Genomic DNA, 8,563 nt, shown 5'->3' with positions numbered 1-8,563 from the left:
GATGGATATTGTGATATGATTTAATTTGGGAATTTATTATTAATACCTATATTATAGGTCAATTTTTTTTTTAATACCATAGATAAGTATATATTATATGTCTAATACATAGACTGATATACCGTCTCCGCTCAGAATCGTTTTTCTTATACAGTGATATTATATCATTGAATTCAAATTTAATACTGTCCATTATACAGTGACCCACTTCTAACCTACTGTACAGCAGAGCGACATCCACTTACCCACCTTTTTATATTTGATGACAACGACAGCCATGTATTACTTTAAATTGAATAATATATTAATATGACACTGGCGTTTTACTACTATTAACACTTTCATAAATTTAAAAATGTGTTAATAATTTATTACTTGTATAGGTAATTAATATCTTAATCCTTCCCCTTTCATCACAAGCTTGCTTCAAGAGAGGGGTAACCAGCTCAGTTTATATTATCATTTAAATTAATTTATATTTATGTATCCTACCTAAGTTGAGTTGAATAAATTATTATCATTACCTATTATATATGTACAAGGTACTAATTAAAAAAATATGCGGATTTAAGCTTACTTTTTTTTTGAATTTCAGTAAGTTTTCAAACAAAAATTGTATTATCATAAATCAAAAAAATACTTATAAAATACAAAGGAGACAAACTATTTTTAAAACTATATCATTTCATTAAATGCTAATATTATAATATATTTAATGAATATTTCAGATACCTACCAATCTATGGTTATTCATTTTGAATTATTGCAAAAATAAAAGTCGATGTTGTTAAAAATTGGTTTTACGTAAATATTCCAATTTTAAAATGTTAAATGTTATATTGTTTCGTTCTATCACTTCTATCAGTGTTATCATAATATTTCCAAAAATGTAATTTTTAGCGATTGACATTCAACCTAGGTATTTACGATTTGAAAAATCACGTGAATTCTGTTGAAATACGTTTTATATATTTTTTTTTTAAATAATTATTAGTTTATATTACATGTTTATCTAATTATTAATGGTTTATATTATGCTGGCTAAATGCTTTCGACACGTTAGAAAATAATTAGGATACAAATTAGATAAAATTCAGACTAACTTAAATCGTCAATAATTAATTTACTTTAATGAGCGTATAGCCGTAGATAGGCCCGTATAGGTACCGTGTGGTTATTTTACACAAACATAATGTAGATGTATAATTATCGTGTATATTCATAATGTACATTTAGGTAATATTACCTACTTATATCAATAAACATAATTTTGAAAATTTTTGATAATGACGATATGCTTAAATAATAAAAAATACACGGTCCAAGTTGCCAACGACCATACCACGTTGAATACACCAGTTCTCGTCCGATCACTGAAGTTAAGCAACGTCGGGCGTAGTTAGTACTTGGATGGGTGACCGCTTGGGAACACTACGTGCCGTTGGCGCGCGCATTCTTTTACTAATTTTTTGTGAAACAAAATTTCATATTCATATTATACAAGTGGCAATGGACCACGTGCGATTTTTTACTGTCCCCAAATACCTTTAAATTTAATTTTTTTTTTCAAAAATTATTAGGTACGTCATAATTTTTGTATTCTTGTAAAAATTTGTCTGCATAATTACAAAATACCTATGTTCAATTTTTATAGCTAAGGATTTAAAATGTAAAACAAAGTATCCCATAGTATTTTGATTGTCTTAAACTATATTTTTTCGGTAGGAAAGTGAATCTAGTTGGTATTTGGGGAGATCAAAAGTAAAAAATTCCCAATAGTTTTTAAAAGCGTCAGGAAAATCACACTAAAATTTAAGGAAAAACTGAGACTTTTACGCAAAACCAGTTTTGGAAAAAATCGATATCATAAGCAATTTCTATGGACCATGTTATTTTTGAAATATTATGACTCTTTTTGAGCTATTTATATGAGTATATAATACAATTTTGAGTTGTATTAGTTTTAAAATTATTGCCGATGAAAAGTTTTTTGCTCCGTCCAATGTCCTCGAAAAATTTTTTCATTTCATCATAATATTTTTGACATAAAATATGATTTTTAAATAGTTATTTGAAGAATTAGACCACCGGTAAAACTTCCAACTACAAGTTCCAGGTGACTCAATCCACTCCTAATTGTAACTTGTAAGTAAGTAGGCAGGTATACCATATTACCAACATTTTGTTACTAGCTACATGGTACGTCGTACGTAACAAATAACAATACACGAGTAAACGAAAAGGTATTATTATGAAGATTTTCAAGAAGAAAAATTCGATACGTATCGATATGGAATAGTTACGTATCGGCTCGTATTGAAGTCTGAGTCCGATACAGGTCCGGTATATTGCACATGTAACTTCTTGAACGCTCTTGAACTCAAATTTCTGCCTTGAAAATCTTGCATGTCTGTCATCTGTGTGAGCCTCAAAATTATAGACATTATAATAAGTATTTATATTATTACTATAGATAGTAGATACGTAATACGACTTACGAGTTACGAGTACATCTATAATTGTGGTGTGCAGGAGTGGACTGGGACCCAGTTGGCCCACCATTAATGAAAAAAAAAATAGGCCCTATACTTTTGCAAGTTACTCAATTTAAATATGAATATAGTCGGGAGAATGAAAAGTGGCCGCTGGCGATATGCTAACCTTTTTGTTTTCATCGAAAACAGGTTTTCTAAAACTCGTATCCAACATCATTCTAATACATTTTTTTGTATGTATTCATATGTAATTGTATCTACCTATATCTAATACATTTCAAAATACGAGCGCTTTATTTTGCGAAACCTTCACAACAATTCACTACCAGAAGCACGTGTATCAGCGGCCACTTTTCATTCTCCCGACTATAGTGATAACCATAACGGCAAAAGTATAAACAAAGTCGACCATAGTTACGGTTAATAGAACTCACGGCAGATTATAATCTACCGTGCTAGAACTTAACAGACCAAACGCCGGATCATGGCGTTTGCAATGTTTGCTAACATTTACAGCTTCGTTTAGTAAACAGACAGTCCGAATTTCTCAGTTTACAAACGTTAGCCGCTATAGAATTTCCTTCTTATACTCAGTATAAGATTGAGTATAATTATTGTATAAGGTCTAAGCTTAAAAGTCATAATATAGGTACGTATCTATCTTGAATATTGAAAAAAAAAACTTACACAGAAGAGTCATCTATTGGAGAAAAGAAACAGAAACGCGGGTGGTTCTCGTTTTTCGCGCGTTCACAAAAAATCGAAGATAACGACGACAGATGGCGCTGTTGTGACCGTCGGGACTCGGGACTCGTTGACAGGAATAGATAATAATAATATAATATATTTTTTAATTTTTAGTGTTGAGCACGAATAATTATTAAGATAATATTATATGGAATTATAAATATATTATTATTAATCATTAAGATAATATTATATGGAACCACGATTTAAGATATAATTAAGTATATCTTTATATCTTAAATCGTGTATGGAACGAAACCTTATCAGTTGATGACAAAAGTTTCTTGGGTAATCGATGGTGGATATTTTTTATACTATTCATGAATTAGGACCATAGATATTTGTTTAATAATATGTATCTGTGATTAGGATGGATACATAATCACAGACTTATAAAGCTACTTCTATAGTTCTATACTTAGTATAAAAATAAAAATACTTACGTTTATCAGATCAAGTTAGTTTAAAAACTGGAGCGAATTGACGTCTTATAAAATTAAAGGTAAGATTAATATGTAGGAAATATCATAGGTTTTTTATTATATATTTTAATTTTAAGCGAGTTATCAGTATTTTTAAACGTACTATTATATAAGATATTAAGTATTTTCTTTGGAAAAGTGTTTTCCTATATTACCCCTTATAATTCACGGTCACGCTCACGACCATATTAGAAACGAATATTGGAGTATAGTGTAGTATACCATTGCGTATAAGTACCGCATTATAAATACCAAATTGTCAATAATTATTACAATATTCACCGTCATTCGTCATCTATAGAATTTTTGACATAATATTATCCTTTTGTCGCAAAATGTCTCAACTGAAATAACTGTATTAATATACAGGCATGAGGCATACAGCATCCATGATTCATCGTAGGACGTAGGTATATTATATAATGTATAATATAATATTATCGTGTTGCTTTGCGATTTTGCGATTTCAATATTCATATTTTGTTTTAACAAATAAAACCGTTCAAAAAAAATAACCAACACTAAAACCTTCTCTTTAAAACTACCCATTTTCCTAACAATCAAAGGTTACAAGGGGTTCATTGTAAAATGGGTTGTATTAGACTTGAATTCAATGATAAAATATCATTGTATAAGAAAAATGATTTTGAGCGAGGACGGTTTGTCACTCTGGATATTTTATATTGTTATTAATTATTTTATCATGTAAGTTGAATTAATAATATAATATTATAATTTTTTATTCGTTTCTATGATGATAAACAAAGCGTTAGAAATTAAAATCCCATTTTTAGCGTTTTTTCGTAATTTTTCGGTGGTTTTTTCCGTGGCATTAAATAACTATTGAGAAAATCAGAAAATAACCTCTCTAAAGTACCATCTAGATCCAATTTGCTAAAAGATAAGGTACTATATTATGTTGAAATCAAAGCACTCCTTCTGGTAGAAATTTAGTAAAGTATAGTGTTATACTCAATAGTCAAACTATTACACGGATGATTAATAATAAGAAATTCATCAATAATATCACAATTTTTTTTTTTGGTCCTGGGGGGGGGGATTGATCCCGAAAACCCCTCCCCCCGTATGTACGCCACTGCGCCCAGTGTTATATATATTATATGATATATCACGCGAAGGAACCCACAATGTATTAGGTAGAAAATTGAAAAGTAAGATTGTTATTAATAAATTATATGCGTGTGTTTAAGTAATCTTATATAGCAATATATATTTTGATGATTTTACAGAATTAAATGGTACCAAATTGTTAACAAAATATTAACCAACACATTTTTAAGTAAAAAAATTATACGCTATCTACTATCAAAAACTTTTATTTAAAAAAGTAGAAAAAAAATGCCAACGGCACGTAGTGTTCCCAAGCGGTCACCCATCCAAGTACTAACTACGCCCGACGTTGCTTAACTTCAGTGATCGGACGAGAACTGGTGTATTCAACGTGGTATGGTCGTTGGCGACCAATTTTTGTTATTTTATATAATTTAGGTGTTATTGATCAATCTGAACGGACATTATTGTTGTGATCACGATTGAAAATAGATGATAGTACTAAATCGTGGTTGGGATCAACTATTGAATAATTTAAATATTAAATACTCCATAATATGAATTATCTACCGTAATATATTGATAATTTAACACAACATATCAATAAAAGTATAAAAATCAAAATTATATTTATTGATTTAGGTACTTACCCACAGAGTGATTTGCCTAAAAAATAACCCCGGAAAAAATAAACTCCAAAAAATAATCCTATAATAAAAATGATTATAAGTATAAATATAATAAAGTATACATTTGGGTATTGTGTTACTTTACTGGACACCCTTTTTTTTGCAATTTTTTTTTTTAGACTTATCCCGCCGAGCCCCCATCCAGCGAGTTCGGTGACCGGAGCCGGTAGGCGTAGGGAGCTTCTATATAGAGCGTTGAGCGTATGCGTAAAAACTTAGAATTCGAAACTGCCTGAGCATATAGCTTCAAAACGAAGTCTGGCTATCTAATTTTGATTGCACCGTCGTTCTTAACTCGTTGAAGTACAAAGGTTTCGAAAAAAAATAAATTAATATTCGTAATAGGTGCAGTTAACCAGTGACGCGCGAAAGCGCAAAAATCGTAAAATAGCGAACTTCATAAAGCTATAACTTCGAAACTAAGTCCGACCACCAAATTCTGACTTCACCATCGTTCTCAGTATAGTTAACTACATAAGTCTAAAAAAAAATTGCAAAAAAAAAGGGTGTCCGGTAAAGTAACAAAGTTCCTACATTTGTAATACAATGTCAATAATATATAAATAAAAAATACACAGCATAAATGTGGAATACAATACAATTTGTCAATTTCAATAATAATTTGATAATAAAGTATAAATTTGTAATACAATGTCAATAATATTAATAGGTATCTATTTTACAATCGTTTTCTTAAATTAAAAAAAATTTGGTTAGTATTATTTAACCGTTCGCATAAGGTTTTTAATCTTTTTGAACGATTTTGGATTTCGTACATTTTGTTTTGAACTCTCCAATGTTTTGCAGAGCAAATTTTGCACTGTCTGCCGACAATTAATTTTTTATTTTGGTTATAATAACGTCCAAATCGATGGGTGTTTTCCTCCAACTCAATAATGGCAAAATCGATTATTCCATGATTCGCAAACATTATTAGTTCGGTGGTTATTTTCAAGTGTTGTTCGGTGAACATTCCAAGTTTCCGGAGGAAACATCGCAGGAAAACGTCGATCGCTTAAACTTAGAATGTTTTGTTTATTTATTCGACGTATTGTTCCACTCACCAAGAGGAATAATTGATTTTAAATAGTCAACACCTTCTTGTAACCTATTTAGTGGCAAATAAAACCAAGCCATCTAACATACCACAGAATTCATTAAAATCATAATCTTCTTGGTATTTCTTTTGTAATCCCAATTCTGCCAATGTGTATTTAAAACCGTGTATTTTTTAACGTATACACGGATACTCTTATATGGATCATACAGTATTAATGTATTATATCGTATAGAACCTTGCAGTAACTTAAATTATCGGAAATTTAACAAAGGTTATAAACAAACTTTATTTCTACCGAGTGTCCTATATAAGAATTGAATATGTTGTTAATCTTAATTTTGTATTGTTTTGTTTTTATTATGTAATTGTCAAGCTATCAAAGTTTATACTAGTGGCTTTCAAAAAATAAAAAATAAAAAGGTAATGATGCAAACATATTCAATAAATATTGAGATTTCGGACTAATCGGATTCAATACTTCTAAATGCCAAGAACAATTATTTTGCAAAGCTCTTGCGAATAACATTCACTAATTCACAAACATTACAAAAATAAATTTTTCTACATTTTTATTTATGTACCTACTTAAGTATTAAAAACTATTTCATATCCTCATAGGAAAGATTAAACATTTTATAAAATTTAACATGATAATTATCTAAGCTGTGACGGCAACACGAACATTCTATCAACAAAAAAAACTGCAATAATATTACGGGGATGAACGATACTAATTTTTTTTATGATAGAAGATTTTTATTATTTGAATAACACAAAATTGTAAAATGATACAAAGTATAAAATAATAAAAATTACCTACACCTTTAATTTTTAATCTAAGCTTGTGGTGGTGTAGGGAGTCACAGTGCACTAATACTAAATACTAATACATTATGTCGTTGGCCGTTGTACACTTATTAGGTGCATACTTTATACTTACCTACAGGCTATATGTGGTATTTGACATTTGTGGTAAAAACTATATTACTATAGGCGTGATAAACATAATGAACCAAGAAAATCCCGTATACTCAAGGCTGAATTATCTATCGTAATATATTGATAATTTAACACGAAATAATAAATATCAATAAAAGTATAAAAATCAAAATTATATTTATTGATTTAGGTACCCACAGAGTGATTTCAACGTGGTATGGTCGTAGGCACTTGGCAATCTTCTTTTTGTATTTTATTTTATTTAAACGTCGAATTTGTCACTTAATATTTATATAAATAATTAATATTAATTATTGAGTTGGTCGTCATATGAAGTGGGTGTGGGTTCCTGTGGCATGTGTACAATTATATAGAGTGACTAGTGATACCAGGCGTCCAGGGGCGAACGCCGGACTGACTAAGGTGGCGGGTGGGCGATCTCCGTCTGGGCCTGGCGAAAATGTGGAGTACTTGAATACATTTGGCATTTGGGCCGATATCTTTTAAATATTTTATTATTAGCCCAAAATTAGGCCGAATTTTCCGTTTCCCCGGAACCAATTTTTATTGCCAATCCGCACTTGAGTGTCACACTCGAATTGAGTTTTATCGTTCTAATCTTATCTTTTAATTTATCGTCGTAATCTTCTACAATAATCGATAATCATTGATTTCCAAACACTACTTTAATTTTGTTTTTAGATTCTGAGTTTTCACAGGGTGTTACCACTGGGTATCTTCCCTAATCTTATTATTCACATCACTCTTACTTCACCTATCAAACCTACTTATTATACTAAGAAATGTATAGATTGTAGATTACTTCAAATAAATAAAAAAAAAAAAAAAAAAAGATTCTGAGTGGAACGATGAATGTATTGATTTTACAATGATGTGTGTTTTTTTTTTATTTTTTTTTTATTTTTGTATCTGTCATCACGTTTTAGGACAGTAAAAGTGCTTGGATTTTCTTCAACAGTACCTTTTCTGATAGGAAAGTGAATCTAGTTGGTACTTTGGGGGGTCAAAAGTAAAATTTTTCCAATAGTTTTCAAACGCACCGTGAAAAGCAAAAGACAA

At 30.0% G+C, this 8,563-nt stretch overlaps 2 non-coding genes across 2 annotated transcripts; one reads left to right on the top strand and one right to left on the bottom strand.

Annotated features, from left to right (window-relative positions):
• The first annotated feature begins 1,328 nt into the window (after positions 1 to 1,328).
• Positions 1,329 to 1,447, top strand: LOC115034537. Its single transcript, XR_003839899.1, has one exon. It is a non-coding gene; the product is annotated as a 5S ribosomal RNA (ribosomal RNA).
• Positions 1,448 to 5,084: 3,637 nt separating this feature from the next.
• On the bottom strand, positions 5,085 to 5,203 carry LOC115034536. The gene has a single exon (XR_003839898.1). It is a non-coding gene; the product is annotated as a 5S ribosomal RNA (ribosomal RNA).
• Positions 5,204 to 8,563: the final 3,360 nt, after the last annotated feature.

Source organism: Acyrthosiphon pisum, chromosome A3, assembly GCF_005508785.2.
Source record: "Acyrthosiphon pisum isolate AL4f chromosome A3, pea_aphid_22Mar2018_4r6ur, whole genome shotgun sequence".
NCBI classification, from domain to species: domain Eukaryota; kingdom Metazoa; phylum Arthropoda; class Insecta; order Hemiptera; family Aphididae; genus Acyrthosiphon; species Acyrthosiphon pisum.
The sequence above is the reverse complement of the archived record's forward strand: the minus strand, read 5'-3'. Positions and strand labels throughout refer to the sequence as shown.